The following is a 16,195-nucleotide window of genomic DNA, read 5'->3' on the forward strand; positions in this document are numbered from 1 at the left end:
ATATAGTTAAAATGCTTATTAATCCTTTTCTGCCTAATCCAGTATTCCCCCTTTCCAAACACAATTATTAACAATGCTAGCAGTAAGACCGACATCACAAGACATAAAAACACAAAACACAGTTTTTGTCGCAACAATAAATTCATGTTGTTTTAGTTGCTCCTCAGCTGGTACCAGCTTTTCTGATGTTCTGAAAGAAAAAAGAAAACATTTTCTACCCCTGTGGGGATGGCACATTATATCTTAAAATGCTTCTCTCTGTTACAAGTATTTTTGCTGATTTTCTTTATTAGCCTGCTGTTACCGAATAATTACTTATGCTTTTGTTTTGTAAAGCAGCCAACCCTCAGAAATGTCCATTCTCTGTGGGTTCCAGGTAAATCATTTCACTGCTCATTTATTAAATTAATGGGGTAGAATGCCTCAGTTTCTCTCTTATACAGCAGATCAGGTTTTTAATAGTCTGTCTGTGGTGAAGCTTCAAATTATTCACGTGTGGTAACTGAGAAGCTTTACTGTTATAGTGATTTTCCTTTACTTAGCACTGAGTATTTGCCAATTATCATTTCAGCAAACCCCAAAAGTTTTCTTTTTCTCAAAGAGTATACTAAATTTACTTCCATGTTAGCACTAACATTAGCATTAAATTTCTTTAAGTAGGTGTTTATGAATATCTTGTTACATACCATGCCTTTTATTTGGACAATTTACTACAAAGGACAGTGCGTGTTATACTCTTGAAATTTTGAATAGCAGGCCCTTTTAACACATTACAACAATTGCTTAATTCCTTCGACACTCCCAAGGAGTCGGAGTCAACTTCTCACCTTCTCATACCCCTAATCACTTGCTTTGTTCCTCAAATGAAAACTTTCCTCATTCCCGGTAATTATTGCTTTACCTTATTCCTTCTTCTGTGCCCAGACACAGGGCTCCATAACCTCTTACCCACTCTTAGTTTAAATATTTGCCTGTGCCTAATTTTGCTTTCTCTCACAAAGAGTCCCTTTCCACGGACACAAGTTTTGTTCATTACTAATAGGAAGAAGGGCGGGCTTTTAAATTAGCCATAATACCTTCTGAATACTTTACTTGGGTAAATTCAAATGTTTATTTCTGCAGTCAGCTAATAATTTTTAAACTCCGCAGTACAGGTTTTTCATAACAGCCAGACAACAGCAGTATATATTTTTGTATTGAGATTAAGGATTTATAAACCAATAAATATTTCATCAATTTGCTTAAAAGATTGGCAAGGTATTGTCAGGCCCTGGGCCGCGCTTAAACTTTTGCAGTATTTGTTCCAAAGATACGGTATGCCTCTTCTCCTTTTCATGAGGGGTTTTTCTTGAATTTTTGCACCAATGTGCCCAGTTTGTTTTTATTATCAATTTTAGTCTTATTTTTCATGTACTATTAAGATCTTATACGAGGGAAGAACGGAAATACTAACCTTAATTCTTTTGGCTTGCCCCTCATATGATTGTGGTTACAATGCAGTGGACCCCATTTAAACTTTTAAATTGGCCAGGGCCACCTTTTCTGTTTCTGTCCCCACTCTTCAGGTCCTGTGAAAGTGCCTGCAGTCTGTTTATAACAGGGGATGGTGCTTCATTCCTTTTCCAGGTTTTTAACAGTTTCCTTATTTAATTTCTCATTTTCTTGCTTTACTTGTTCAAGCAAATCATATGTCTAGACAGCCGGTTACTCTGCCTGCAGAGCAGCTTTCCACCGCTTGATAGTCTGTGGTGTTTCCTCTATTTTTCTATTTCTTTTTCGTTTATTTAGGAAGCTAGTATTGTGGAATGCTATTTAAGCCATGCTATATTAATTGCAAATTCTAGCTTCTTTACTTTTATTCTTTTTAAAATTTCCTCTGGATCTTTTTCCCACTCAGGGATGTTGTCCCACTCCCAAGAAGCAATTGCAGCCACTGGCCTATTGGCAAATTCTAAATTTTGCTGTAGGTTCTCCTTAATTACATCACAATGGCTAGGATCCAGTGGGGCCTCACCTGGCTTCAGGATTAATCTTTTTATCGTATCCTGTAAAATTTGATTCTACTTCTTTTTAGTTTTCCCCTCACTTTCTCCAATTGCCCTGCAGCTACACTTAGATGACTTTTTCCTATCTCGAGCTCTTGCTTATATGCTCCCAAATTAACCTGCTGCAGCGTACGCAAGTGAAACTGCTGTTGCCAAACCATCCTTCTGCATTTGTTCATACTTGTTAAAGGTATCTTTCCCTTACTTCTTAAGATCTCATATTTGCCTGTGCCACTGCCGGGACTTATGACTTTAACCCGTTCTGGGCCCAGAGGGAGAGACGCTAAGCCTCCTTCTGTAGTACTCAGCACTACTACCACCGAGGGTTCATACCCCAACTTAGATGGTTGACTCGGGGTATTTCCCCAGGCAGATAGCCCTCCTGTATTCCAATATAAATCCCTTCCAGGGTCAGAAACGCAAAGTTCTCCTCTTATGCTCACCCTTAATACGACCAAGGGTGTATGCACCTGGTATTTTCTGGTTTGGAGTGAGGATCTCCTACTGCCCGACGCTACTATGACCAGGAGTATACACACCTGATTCGGGGAATTTCCCTAGGTAGGTTTACGTGTCTTATGTCACAGAAAATACAAATGGATATAAAACTGAGAAATGTTGTAATTCTAAGTTCAAGCTCTAGGAACTTGAACATTAATTGCATAATCACCCTTCATTTGAATGTAAATGAGTGGAAAAATATTTAGGTTATACTTCCTGTGTAAAATAATTTAATGGACAGAGACAGAAAATATTATATATCACCATTTCATAGCCTCTGTAATTTCATGCACTTTAAAAATTGCTTGAACTTTAATTAAAGCAATTGGACACAGTTTTAAAAAACTGCTGTCCAGTCTAGAACAATGTTGTTCTCTTGTCTTGTCAGTCCCTCTAATAAGAATTACACTGACGGTTTAATTACATCCCGATTGCATATACAATCTTTTATAAAAAGGAAAGTTAAATTAAAATAGTTTAAGTGGTAAAGAAGGCAGTTAATTTACTCTACTAAGCCTCAAACTACTGAAAGCTGTAGTACACTCAGCTTCATCTAACTTCAGCAAGTGTATGAAATTGGCACTATCGAAATACAGAAGATCATCCAGCTCATTCTAAAAGTGTATACTTTTAAATCTGTACACTTACTGGTATTACAAGAAAAAAACCTCATCTTATTAATATGTACTTGATATGAAAGCTAAATATGGAAACAATTATAAATTGCAAAAATTCTGGAAAGCTACAAACCAACACATGTAAGCCAGGGGAGTTTGTCCCTTAATACAGGCAGTCCCCGGGTTACGTACAAGATAGGGACCAGGTTTTTTCTTAAGTTGAATTTGTATGTAAGTCGGAACTGGTGTCCAGATTCAGCCACTGTTGAAACTGACCAGCAGCGGCTGAATCGGTCATGCCTGGGGCAGAGCAGCTGGAGTGCTGGTGGGTTGGTCCCGCAACGCCGCTCCTCGGCGCTACTGGACCAACCCGGCAGCACCCAAGCTGCTCTGTCCCAGGCGTCCAGATTCAGCCGCTGTTGAAACTGATCAGCGGCTGATTCCAGGAAGCCGGGAACAAAGCAGCTCTGCCTCAGGCTTCCTGTAGTCAGCTGCTGGTCAATTTCAGCAGCGGCTGACTTGGGGACACCTGGGGCAGAGCAGCTGGGGTGCTGCTGGGTTGGTCCAGTAGCGCTGCACCTCGGCGACGTGGGACCAACCCGGCAGCCTCCCAGCTGCTCTACCCCAGGCGTTGGCGAGAAAAGCCTGGTCTGCTGGGGGGGGTGGGGAGGGGGGCAGCGCACTAGCTGACCAGGGAGACGCGGAGCGGCTTTTCTTGCCGCGGAGGATGCGGGCGGCAGGACCGCGGCGCGTCTTGGCGGTCCCGCTGCCTGCATCCTCCGCGGCGAGAAAAGCCTGGTCTGCTGGGGGGGGGGGGGGGCTCAGCTAATTCGGGATTCCCTCCCCCCGTTCTTAAGTAGGGATCCGACATAAGTCGGATCCACGTACCCCGGGGACTGCCTGTATTCCTTTTCTATTATGTTGTCCAGTCCAGTGTTGAGACAGGCTGAACCTCTCTAGTCTCGCACCCTTGGAACCTGACTGGTGCCAAACCAGAGAATTTGCCAAACTACGGTAGTTCAATAATGTCTAGAAGCATTACCAACACTTCTACTGCTGACTGGGCTCTTAGAAGACATTTAGGGGTAAGTTGGGGCTAAATAATACCTGAGAGCTGTAATAATAGCACAGAACACCTGAGAATTGGTGGCTGTAAACAAACTTTATGGGACCGTGGGAAACTTAGCAACATTCATGATAAGTGGGCATCTGGCTAACTAAAATCATGCTGGACCACAGATGTTGCCAGACCAGTGTGCGCTGGATTAGAGAGGACCTATAGGACTTCTTTCACTTTCCTAAGAGACTATTAGTTATAAATAATATAACTAATTATCAGGAAGGTTTAGATTGAATATCTGGAAAATGCTTTTTTTAATTGTGTACTGCTATTCCTAGTTATAATTGTGAAAATCATTATTCTTAATGTATGCTCTTCAAACAGTTATTACTTCCTGTCTTATCCTCCCTCCTTCTTCCTCTATTACTTCTTATTTAATCTATAGTATAATTAATACACACACACACACACACACACACACACACACACACACACACACACACACACACAAACTAAATTTAAAAACATTATTAGGGTTGCAAAGTCAAGCATTCAAATTAGGAAATGACTGAATTAATCCCACTCCTACCTTGTGTATGTGTGCACTATGATGGCCTTTAATTACATGATCACATACTGTTTTTTCCACAGGACTGCTGCATCATGCAATACACAAAATGGACAATGCTCAGTTAATGAGCAGCTGTTCAATATTTTATTCAGTGTGTAGCCCCAGTTATGATTTATTGCACCCTATTCAGATCCTGCTTTGAAGACTAAATTATAAATTTTCTCGTGGACTTTTTTCTGGCATTAATAGAGTCCAAATGTTTCGCCAATATTAATGAAATTATTTTCCCAAGACTCTTGTGAGATGCAGCTGGTGATTATCCCCATTTCATAGATGGGAAAATGAGACAGAGATCGGAGGTAAAAAATTATGGGTTCCTTATTTCAGACATACAGGACCTCATTTTTCATAGTACTTACAGCACTTTCTGTGGTCAAAGCCCAGGTCCCATAGATTTCAGTTGTAACTGTGGGTGATCAACACACATGGTTTGATGCTCTGTGTCTTGCATGGTATCAGTTTCCCCTGCAGTTTGCTGCTCCCCATCTTATGTAATTCCCCCTCCTCCCTACAGCTTGTCCCACCCCTCCACTGTTTCACATGGGGACTGGTTTGTTACTTGACCCATTTGCTGTATATCTCCTCTGTCCTGCTTGGGCTTTTCCTGCTTTCTGATGTCTGTCTAGCTCCTGTCCCACCTGGTGCCCTCTTTACTTTCTATTTGCCAGCCTCTCTTGTGGCCTGACTCCACCTTGTTTGTGTGCTTGCCTTCCTTAGTCCACCTGAGACCTCTTCTGCTTACTGTTGTCTCTTGCCTTGCCTGGCCCTCTTTGCCCCATGCCTTTGTGCACTCTCTGTGTTTATAGTTCATCCCCCATTTCATTTGATTTCCTGTTTACTGCTGCTCCTCACTTGGAGGAGCCCAAGGCCACTCTGCCCCACGGCCTATGTTCCTAGGGGTGCTAGGTGTCTTGTTTTCACCAGAATGATGCCTGGTTGAAAAGAGACCCTGGTGGCTCCAGTCAGAGGTGCAGCAGTGGCCTGAGGCTAAGGAAAGGTCCCTGCCAGCCCAGGGCTTCACATGCCTCCCAGAAGCAACCACCAAATCCCTGTGGCCCCTGAAAAGCATGGAAGTTCCATGTATTGCCCCCACCATGAATCCTAGTTCTGTAGCTCCCATTCAATCGCAAGGGCAATGCATGGAGTCACCTGGCTGTTGATGCACCTAGGGGCCCCATGGACCTGGCAGCCACTTGCTGGGAGCTGCAATAAGTGCCACCAGGACCCTGCACCCCAATTCCTCCCTTCTGGATTTGTCTCCTGCATCCCCCCCACACAAACACTGAAATCGCCTATCTCAGCCCCAAGCTCCCTCCTGCACCCCAAGCTGCCTGTCTCCAGCACCAGTCAGACCCTCTGCCCTAGTTTGGAGCCTTCTCCTGCACCCTGAGCCTCTCATTCCCAGTCCTACCCCAGAGCCTGCATTGCAAGCCCAGAGCCCTTACCCCTTTCCAGCACACCACTCCTTGATCCAGCCCGGTGAACGTGAGTGGTGGTGGTGGGGAGAGTGAGTGATTTGGGGGAAAGGGAGGGAGTAGTTTTCATAGTGTACAGGGTTTACAGTTTGATTCAATGGCTTTCAGCATCCCTGCTATAAAAATTGTTCAGTCACCCCTGAGAAGAAGGCGAGGTAACTGTAGATTCTCCAAAATGTGTGATCCTTGTATGTGTTCCACTCTCTGCATTCTTTCCCTTCTGCTTTGGATCTTATCTGTTTTTCATAAGAAGGAACTGGGAGACGTGATTGGCCCTCCCAACTCTTTATTCCCTCTGATTGAAGCATGAGTAAGCCAGAGTATAGCATACATGGCCCAACTGACACTACTTTCAACTAGGGATGTGAATAGGTAACTGGTTAATTGGTAAGCCTCACCCTTAATGGGTGTGGCTTACCAGTTATGGTTAATTGGTGGGGACTGGAGAAGCCTCCCACCTGCCATAGGCAAGGGGTGGCTCCAGTCTCCTGGGGCCCCCCTGTGGGTGGGGGCACTTCAGCCCATCTGGAGCAGCCCCTGCCTGCCCTGGGTTGGGGGTGCCACTCCAGTTTAGTCCCCGCCTCCTGGTTTAATAGGGTAATCAGTTAAACATCATGTTTAATCAGGTAATTAACTAAATATTTTACATTACTACTCTCAACTTCTTGAGCTCCAGATGCACAGTGCACATACAAAGTCCCTTATGAAATACAGATAAGGATCACAGATCTTGCAGCACGTGCCACTGTGGCTACGTCTATATTGAACCTCTCTTATGCAAAAGCGTATGCAAATGAAGTGTGGATTAGCATATTGCCACGCTTCATTTGCATAATTAATTAGGGGCCTCTTTTGCGTAAGAGTCTTTTGCACAAAAAGGAGCGGTGTAAACGGCTCCTTTTTGTGCAATAGTCATTCTTCCTCATTTTTTCAGGAAGAACGGTTCTTGCACAACAGGGTTTTTTTTGTGCAAAAAGGAGCCGTCTACACAGCTCCTTTTTGCACGGCTCCTTTTTGCACAAAAAAACCCTGTTGTGCAAGAACCGTTCTTCCTGAAAAAATGAGGAAGAATGACTATTGCACAAAAAGGAGCCGTTTAAACCGCTCCTTTTTGTGCAAAAGACTCTTGTGTAAAACCGACCCCTAATTAATTATGCAAAATAAGCATGACAGTATGCTAATCTGCACGTCATTTGCATAAGCTTTTGCGCAAGAGAGGTGCAGTAAAGACGTAGCCTATAAGTAAAGATCTTCACTATTTCAGTTCTACAAATACTTTAGCCTATATCGCTCATCTTGCTGAATTAAACTTTGCACTATAGCGCAATGAATTTTCTTGCTCTTCTCTTAACTTGTCTTCTGCGGAGTTAATTAGTTATTTGATTGTTTTTATTTTTTTAAAAGCATCAGCATTGATATTTAATTGTATTTAATTATTTTTGGTAAAAAGACCAGAAGATTTTAGCTATTGGTAATGAGGTTTCAATTCCACAAAGGAATTAAGCATATTGAAAAGGGGACTTAAGCATGGACTTTTGTTTTCTTTAAAAGGACATGACTTATTCATATTGATATGATTCACTTTAAGTATACATAATTTGCTAAATTATGATCTGAAAAATGTATTTATTTTCATTCATATACTTTGTGCCTGGTTTTCCATGCATATATTTGGAGGCTTAATAAACAGGAAAAAAAACCTCTATTTCATATCTTAAAAATATTTCTGTAAATCAAGTTGTGTCTAAACTTAGAAATTAGGAAGCAACCGAAGATTTTGTTGACGCAATAGTTTGTTGTACAATGACCTTTTCACTTTCTGAACTGTTTCCCACATCAGGTTCCCATGTACTGTACTCATGATTTGGCATTGGGCATGATCAAATTATTTTGGCTAACTGAGTTGATCCCTTCCCCCCAATTTAACCTTCATGCCTCCAAGACCAGAGTTGACACAGGGCCATAATTTTATGGGAAAGTCTGATTTTGACTTAACTACTTACTGGGTGCTCCAACGGGACAGTTTTGCAGGTTTAAAAAAATCCCCAACCTTTTCACAATGTCACTTACACTATCAGGGGAAATATAACTAAAAGACTGATCTTTCTGAGACCTAATGCTTATCGTAGTTCTAGTGCTTTAAATATTGGAATCTGTTTGAGTCCCCCTACGTAGCTATTAGAGAATTATACCTTTGCTTTTCAAGCACATTCCATTTCCCTGGTGCCCCCTAAGTGCCTTGTTTACACTAACCCCATTGTCGATCTAATCTACCTGACTTTAGCTAAGCAAATATCATAGCTGAAGTTGATGTACTTAGCATGGTGCCTTGTGTGTGGTAAGATTGGTGGGGGCTGCTTTCCCATCAATATCCGCTACTCTTCTTGTCCTGGTGGAGTATCGGTGTCGACAAGAAAGCTCTCAAAGATGGATTTATTGTGTCGCATGATAAATCGATGGCTGGTAGATCGATTGCTATAGCATTGATCACCAGTGTAGTGGAGACAAGCTCTAAGGTACATTAGTGTGAAGCTGGGGATCATGACTCTTTCATTCTACTGCTGCTGTTCTTTAATTCTCAGATTCTTAATATAGATGTAATTCTTTAGCACAGATTTAATTCTCCTATGCAGAATTTTAATATAGGCTGAGTTTCTGCCTATATTCTTCCCCCCCCCCCCCCCCCCCCCGTTGACATACCCTTTCTCCAGTAGTTTTACTTATTACAAGCCATCGTCAATTAAGTTAATGAGAGAGGAGAACATCTTAAATATTCTGCTACAAGTAATTCTGCTAAAAGTAACCAGGCACTATTTATCCAATATATTATTATAATGGCTTTTGTTTGTAGCTTTTTATGATTATGGGTGATCTTGTTTATAGACTAAAATGCATTGTATTCTGTGTTTTGCTTGTAAAGAGTTGAGGTTGTAAAAACAAAATTAAATCGCACAGTGCCTGTAACATGAAATAAACTAAGCAAGAATCAAGAAAAAGGAAATTTCTTAATGAGAATATGTGAACCTTTTTATTTCATCTTAATTGCACTTGAAATGTTTTTCTATTAGTAATAAATGCAAAATAAAGGATGCTTAATTGCAAAATGCAACACAAGTAGTTTGTTTTAATAAAACTGCACAGATTTGCAAGCTAGCAGCACAAGATTATGGATGTAAACAGATTATCTGAGAGCTGTTACTAGTGTATGACTACTTTCAGTGGGCTAGATCTTATATTCGATTGCATACATTTCAGGGAGAAGGAACACTTAGTCCCCTCTAATCTTATAGCCCAACACCCTCTTTTTTTTGGATTAAATCTATTTGCATGACAAGTAACCCTAGATGCATTGAAAGAAATTTGAGTCACTATCAGTGACACTGACCCGCATCCTTTCTGGCTGGTGAATGATGGCCAAGAGCATCTGTGTTTGTGGCTAACAGAGAGAGGGCTTCTTTCAAAGACTGATGCCTACTTCCCTGTTCTAAACTTGGAACACTCTTACTGCTATGCATGAAACTGATGCTTGAGGTAACTGATCTTGCCTAGTAGCCAGGCACTCAGTTCTGAGAAGGTAATTGAGAAATAAGTTAAAAGCTGTCTCAAGATACACATGTTCTCAGCTAATCTAGTTATGTCATATGGCTCAAAATGACATTAGAGGTGCTTCTTTATATGGTTAACTGGCAAGCTTCCATCCTTGTTCTGGTTTATTTCTCTGTAGCTGGCTACTGTGACATTCTGTTCAGAACCTTGGCAGGAGTAAACACAGCATGTTGATTCAGCGCTTTATTGATTAATAAACTCAGGGTGTTTGTGATAGGCGGCAGCACTTTTGCTTCAGCAGCTCTCATCTGTAGAATCCTTCAGAGCTTTATTCTTCAACATCTATCTCTAAACCAACAATGTGCATTTTTAAGTGCTGGCAAGAAGTAGGTTGGTATCCAGTATTACTGTTACAGCGCCTGAATGAGATCAACTCCTGGATGAAAAGTAGATGCCTAATCTCAGGCAAGATGGCAATGATTCCTATGCGTAAAGGAAAATACTTTTTAAAAATCAGCCTATAAAACATCACCTTCAAGAGGGCATGTCTGAATTACCATTGTCCAAGTGATTCCTAGCCTAGAAAATAATTCCCCTGGACTTCAGATATACCCAGAGAGCAACAACACTCCAAATTACCTCCAGCTTTCCAAGAGACTTGGATCTATCTTGTCAGAGGTAAAATGACCTATGCATTTATGTCCCGCCTGTGGTTTTATCAAGATGCAATATTTTAGAATGGAGCTAGTATCTGTAAAGTAAATTCCACATGTTGAAGAGTGCAGCAACTTGTCTGCTGAACAATACATACTAATTTTTTTGCTTGCTTCAATTTTTGGATACTCAGGCTGACCCTTTAAACAAGCCAGGTTTTCAGAAGTGCTTTCCCTTTGAAAATAAGACTCCTTTAGGTGTCTCAAGTTGGGCACCCAAAATTGTACATTTGGTCCAATACATAAACCATATTTTCTCCCTCTCAAACACCCACAAGTTCCTTCACTAATTTTTGTTGTCTTTAGTGTCTACTGTTTAAAAGGACATTATTGATTTAGCAAGCAAGGGCATATCACTTTATTTTATTTATAATATAGAATGAGAGATTAGAGGAAACATCATCTTTTTTTTCTAACAGCACTCTGTGTATGGTCTGTTAATGTTTCCCCTTTTATAGCTGTTGTGTATGTGTCCTTGTCTTTCACCCAGCAATAAGGACAAAGAAAAAGCATTCCTTTTCACTCCCAGGTTAGACACCTTCCATCTTTGGTGCCTATGGATTTGAGCAGGCTGTATTGCAGGCATGGCCAAATTTACCGACCCCGTCAGCCGCAGGTGACGGTCTTCAGAAGTTTTAAAGCTGGAGCGTGTCTGCCAGGGTGTCAGCACTGTGCTTTCTGAAGCCCCAAGCCACAGCGGGTGCGCCTCATGAGGTGGAAGCCCCAAGATATCTCCCCCCCTCCCCCCCCCAGTTCCTGCTGGCTGAAGCTCCTACCCTACCACCCTGCTTGGACAGATGTCCCAAGTCTTGCCCTGCTCCCAGGCTCATAGGTGAGCGGTGTGTGTGTGTGTGTGTGTGGTGCCCTTCATGAGCCTCATTTCAGCAGGTTGTTCAGGAGCCACAGTTTGTTCATCCCTGTTGTATTGTTTCCAAATCGCAGTATGCCCTGGGAGCTAACCATGCTAGCAGTGTACTACACAATGTTCCCCTGGGATTGAATGTATCAGGATTTGCCTCAGTTGCATAAGCAAAACCCACTGACTACATCCCTGTTGCCAACTGAGTCACCTCAGCCTGTGCCCTAAGGTCAGGCGGAGTGGTAGAAATATTTACCTCAGAGCATTCAGCAGGAGATAGCAGCAGTTCATTTGTCAGTGGTGACCATGAAGTGTCCCGTTACAGTAAAATCATTCCGGGGAGGGGCCTGATTTATGAAAACTCTGGCTCCCGTTAGAGTAGCGGTGTGTGCCCGGAGAGGCAGCCTTGGGCTCCCACTGGAGGAGTTGGGAATGTCAGGGAGCTGGGCTGACGGTGAGGCTGCCATGAATGGAATGCTCACAGCACTGTCAATCAAGTGCATGCTCCCTGGGAGCAGTCCTGGCTCGTCAGTGTGTGTAAGTGGCTTGGACAGCGGCTTAGCAGCGCTCAGCTCTAGCCTGGCTTGGGTGGAATCAGCATGTGCAGAGCACCAGCAGCAGTCACTGTAGCCCCATCACTGGCATGGCTGGGTGCCTCCTTTCCCTGATTCCACTGTGAGCTTGGTGGGCCAGTCTGCACACTGGAATGGGAGTGCAGCATTACTGCTCCAGGGCATCTCCCCTTCCTTCATCCTGTGCACAAACAGGTGGGGAGAGAGAGGCTTGGAAATGACAGTGCTCTGCTTCTAGCAGTTTACTTTGTCGAACATGAAGCTCATCCCATTTCAGAGCTGGCAGTTCTAGCCCTTCTGTTACATCCCTGGGGTCAGACCTTGGTGCTCTCTGCCTGGTTTTGGGTCAGGGGGATTCATTTAAATCAAGGCTATTTAAAATCATTGATTTAGATCAAGCTACCAAAAAAGTGAAGACTGACTGAGCTCAGAGGGTGCTTAATTTTGGAGTAAGCCCCATTGAACTCACTGGCACCTCCTTGTTTTCTCAAAAACAAAAAGGTATAGAATGGGGTTCCCTTGGAAGAGCTGAGTTATGCTGAAGTAAAATAGGGAATAGATGTATGGTATCACCATTATGGTCTGTGACCAGGATGTTCCAAAATAAGAAACATGTATTATAATGTATTATATATAATATAAAATAAGAAAATCACACTCAGTGGCAACTCTAGATTTCTCTTACTGCAGTTTTCTGTGCTGTACACTTGGATGATAGATTCTAAACCTAGTTACTTAATTAATTAAACAAGCCATAAGGATTAGCTAAGTTGACCCTTTTTTTAGCAGCATCCAACACAGCAAACCGGTTGAGAATTTACTTGTCAAATTACAAGTCTTGACGAATGATACATCGCAAAGTTAATTATTTAAGTTACTAACCAGTTGATCCACTCAGCCATATCCACATGTTCCTCCATATCATTTTCTCCCAGTATGTAGTTTTCATTATGATGTTTCATTCTTGGACCTAGGCCCTGCATCATCTTCTTGCACTGCTTATACTTGACACATTTCTCCCTTTTTACCCAGGGAACCGATTTCTTTAAATATTCCCAGATAGGGTACTGATTGCACCTAAAAGCCATTGCTGTTTTTTTGTGTGGAAAAAGTGAAGATGATCACAGGAAGTTGTGCGTGTGTTGCTGAATGTCTTTCCTTTTTCTTTCCAGTCCTTTCTATGCTGCCTATATCCTTTCCTATATATTGTGAGTCTGTCTAAGACTGTGTCTTAACTAACTCCTCTGTGGTGCCTGGCTAACATCTACCACCAAATAAGCTGTCATGATCATGAGAGATGGCCAGCAGTCTGGGGACTAAGAGGTTAACGATACCTAAGCCAGGTAGTCAGCCAATAGGAATGTAGGTAGGAATTTCAAACTGGGACAAAGGAATTTTTGGGTGTTTTCCCTCCTTTGTCCCTGGGCAGTTTGCTCTCCGGCTAGTGAGGGGAACAAACAGAATGTCTCCCTCCAAGAATAGTGATAGAAATGTAGCCGTGTTAGTCTGGGGTAGTTGAAGCAAAACGCAGGACAATGTAGCACTTTAAAGACTAACAAGATGGTTTATTAGATGATGAGTTTTCGTGGGCCAGACCCACTTCCTCAGATCAAATAGTGGAAGAAAGTAGTCACAACCATATATACCAAAGGATACAATTAAAAAAAATGAACAAATATGAAAAGGACAAATCACATTGCAGAACAGAAGGGGGATGCGGGGGGGGGGGGGGGGGGGAAGGGTGGAGGAAGGAAGGTAAGTGTCTGTGAATTGCTGATATTAAAGGTAGGGAGAGTGGGATGTTTGTGAGTTAATGGTATTACAGGTGATAATTGGGGAAACTGTCTTGATAATGGGTGAGAAAGTTCAAATTCTTGTTAAGTCCTTGTTGGCAAGTGTCGAATTTTAACATGAATGACAGTTCAGAGGATTCCCTGGGACCACATTAGTGAGGTGTGGGATTCCCTGGGACCACATTAGTGAGGTGTGGGGGGGGGGGGAGCGGAGGGGGAAGAGGTTGGAGGAGTTATTTTTTTTGCATCTCACTTGTGTGGGCCCCAACTGACTTTTCTGTGGGTCAGTGACCCTTGAATCAAAACAGGTTCCCTGCCCCTCTCATAAATAAAGACAATGCTGAAACTTTTTGTGTTTGACATAATTTATTTAAAAATGAATGCTGACCAACAAATCCCCAATTGGGGCCAAGCCCCTATCTTACCGCAGCATTATAACACTCCTGTATGCTCCTCTTCCCCCCCCCCCCCCCCCGACCCAAGTTCTGAGCCTGTCATACACTGGAATCCCCTATTCTGAGTCTCTCACATCCCCAACCTCCTGCAGCTCCACATCCTCAGTCTTCTGCCACAACACTCCTGCACCATCCACACACCTGCAAATCTGCACCATCCACACACTGCCCATCTTACTCCCAACCTTCCTGCCCTGAGCCCCTCACATACTCCAACCCAAACTGCTGCACCCTCACATCCACAAGCATGTGGCTTGCTCAGTACCTCAACCCCAACACTCTCCTCCTGGAGCCCTCTTCCCAAGCCAGCATCCCCTCCTCCACCTCTCCTGCATCCAAATTCCTTCCCAGACCTTGCTCCTCTCACCCCTTCCCACACCCAAATCCCTTATTCCCACCCCAGAGCCCACACATCCTGTCTCAACCCAGTGAGAGTATGGTTAGACTGCAGGAGTTTTTTCAGGATTCCAGAGGTATCTTGGGAAAAACTCTTCTGTGTCCAGGGATGCGTTTGTTCTTCTGCTTTTTTTAGTGGAACAGCAAACATGCTCTTTTGGTAACCCCTATAATCCTTGTTCCATGAGGAATAAGGGGCTTCCGAACAAAGGGGTTTTTCTGACATTTGGCCCAGTCTAGACAGAATCGAAAGGAAAAAAAAAAGGCAGCAATGTAGCCGTAGCCTGACAGTGTATAGGGGCTGGGAATAGCAAGTGATGGAGAGGACGAAAACAGAGGGTGGGGCTTCAAGGAGAGAGGGTGGGGTTTTGTGGGAAGGATGGGGTGGTAGATCTTGTCTTGTTCTGACATTTAAAAAGTGATCTTGGACCTAAAAAGGTTGGAAACCATTGTCTTAAAACATCTCACCTGATTCTGTTACTTGGTGAGTAACCAGTTTTCATTTTATAACTGGTTAAATTTGTTTCTTCTGGTCTGCTCTTTCTCCTTTCATTTTTCATTTTCTTTCCTTCCTGGCTGATGGCATGATATGTGCGCCCTGGCCTCTTGCTTTAAGTCCTGCCACTTTAACAGTGTTTAGTACCTTAGTTTTGATCAGATTTCTTCAGTGATAAAATGATTGTTTTATGGGACATGTTTTTGCCCCTGTGCAGCTATGAAAAGTGAATATAAAATACACAAATTCAGAATGGTAACACTTTATTTTCACTTTGCATCAGTGGGAATGACAGTGGTAGAGAATCTTGCTAATTGCTCAAGTCCTGACCTGAAGCCCATTGAAGTAACTGGGAAGTAGATATGCTATTGATTTTCTGGGGGCTTTGTATTTGGACATTATCACATTCCATAAAAATAACATTTATATAATTCCCTTCCCAACAGGCTCCAATGTACTCAAAAAAATTACAAACTAGTACTTATATCAAAAATCGGATCTATGGTTATATATTTTGGAAAAAAGAAAAGGAAAAATAATTTCTAAGGCAGTGGTCCAACGCGGTGCCTGCGGGATCCATGGCACCTGTCGGCCCATTGCTATGCTCCTGCCGAGTAATCAGGGCTGGCCCCGCCCCCGGGTGCCTGGTGCATGGATGGTGCTGTCCCCCGGGTGCGCAGCACATGGGCGTTTAGGTGGCTCTGCCCCCTGGTGTGCAGCGTATGGGCTGTGCTGGCCCCATGGCACACAGTGTATGGGTGGCGCCAGCCTGGGGTTGCGACACGGGCAGCGCCGGCCGTAGGCGCGCAGCACATGGTAGGTCCCGCCCCCAGGTGTGCGATGCAAGGGCTGTGCTGGCCCCTGCGTGCGGTGTAAGGGTGGCCCCACCCCTGGGCGCGTGGCACAGGAGCGGCGCTGGCCCTGGGATTGCGGCACATGGGTGGCGCCGGCACCAGGCACGCGGCGTATGGGTTGTCCTGCCCCATGGCAAGTGTGCAGCCCTGCCCCTGGGCACATGTGTGGCCCTGCCCCCAGG

General features: G+C 43.4%; 1 protein-coding gene across 8 annotated transcripts in view; it reads left to right on the forward strand.

Annotated features, from left to right (window-relative positions):
- Positions 1-16,195, forward strand: part of UTRN (utrophin) — a 559,106-nt gene that overhangs the window by 91,470 nt on the left and 451,441 nt on the right. Inside the window, exon 1 of one of the 8 annotated variants that reach the window (XM_075924355.2) lies at positions 9,804-10,553. The exons of the other annotated variants lie outside the window; for them this stretch is intronic. The gene's annotated coding sequence lies outside the window, so the exon portion shown is untranslated. Of the gene's footprint in view, positions 1-9,803; positions 10,554-16,195 lie in introns of those variants that run through there. 8 annotated transcript variants of the gene reach the window in all.

The sequence above is a fragment of the Pelodiscus sinensis genome, chromosome 3, assembly GCF_052426305.1.
Source record: "Pelodiscus sinensis isolate ZL-2025 chromosome 3, ASM5242630v1, whole genome shotgun sequence".
NCBI lineage: Eukaryota > Metazoa > Chordata > Testudines > Trionychidae > Pelodiscus > Pelodiscus sinensis.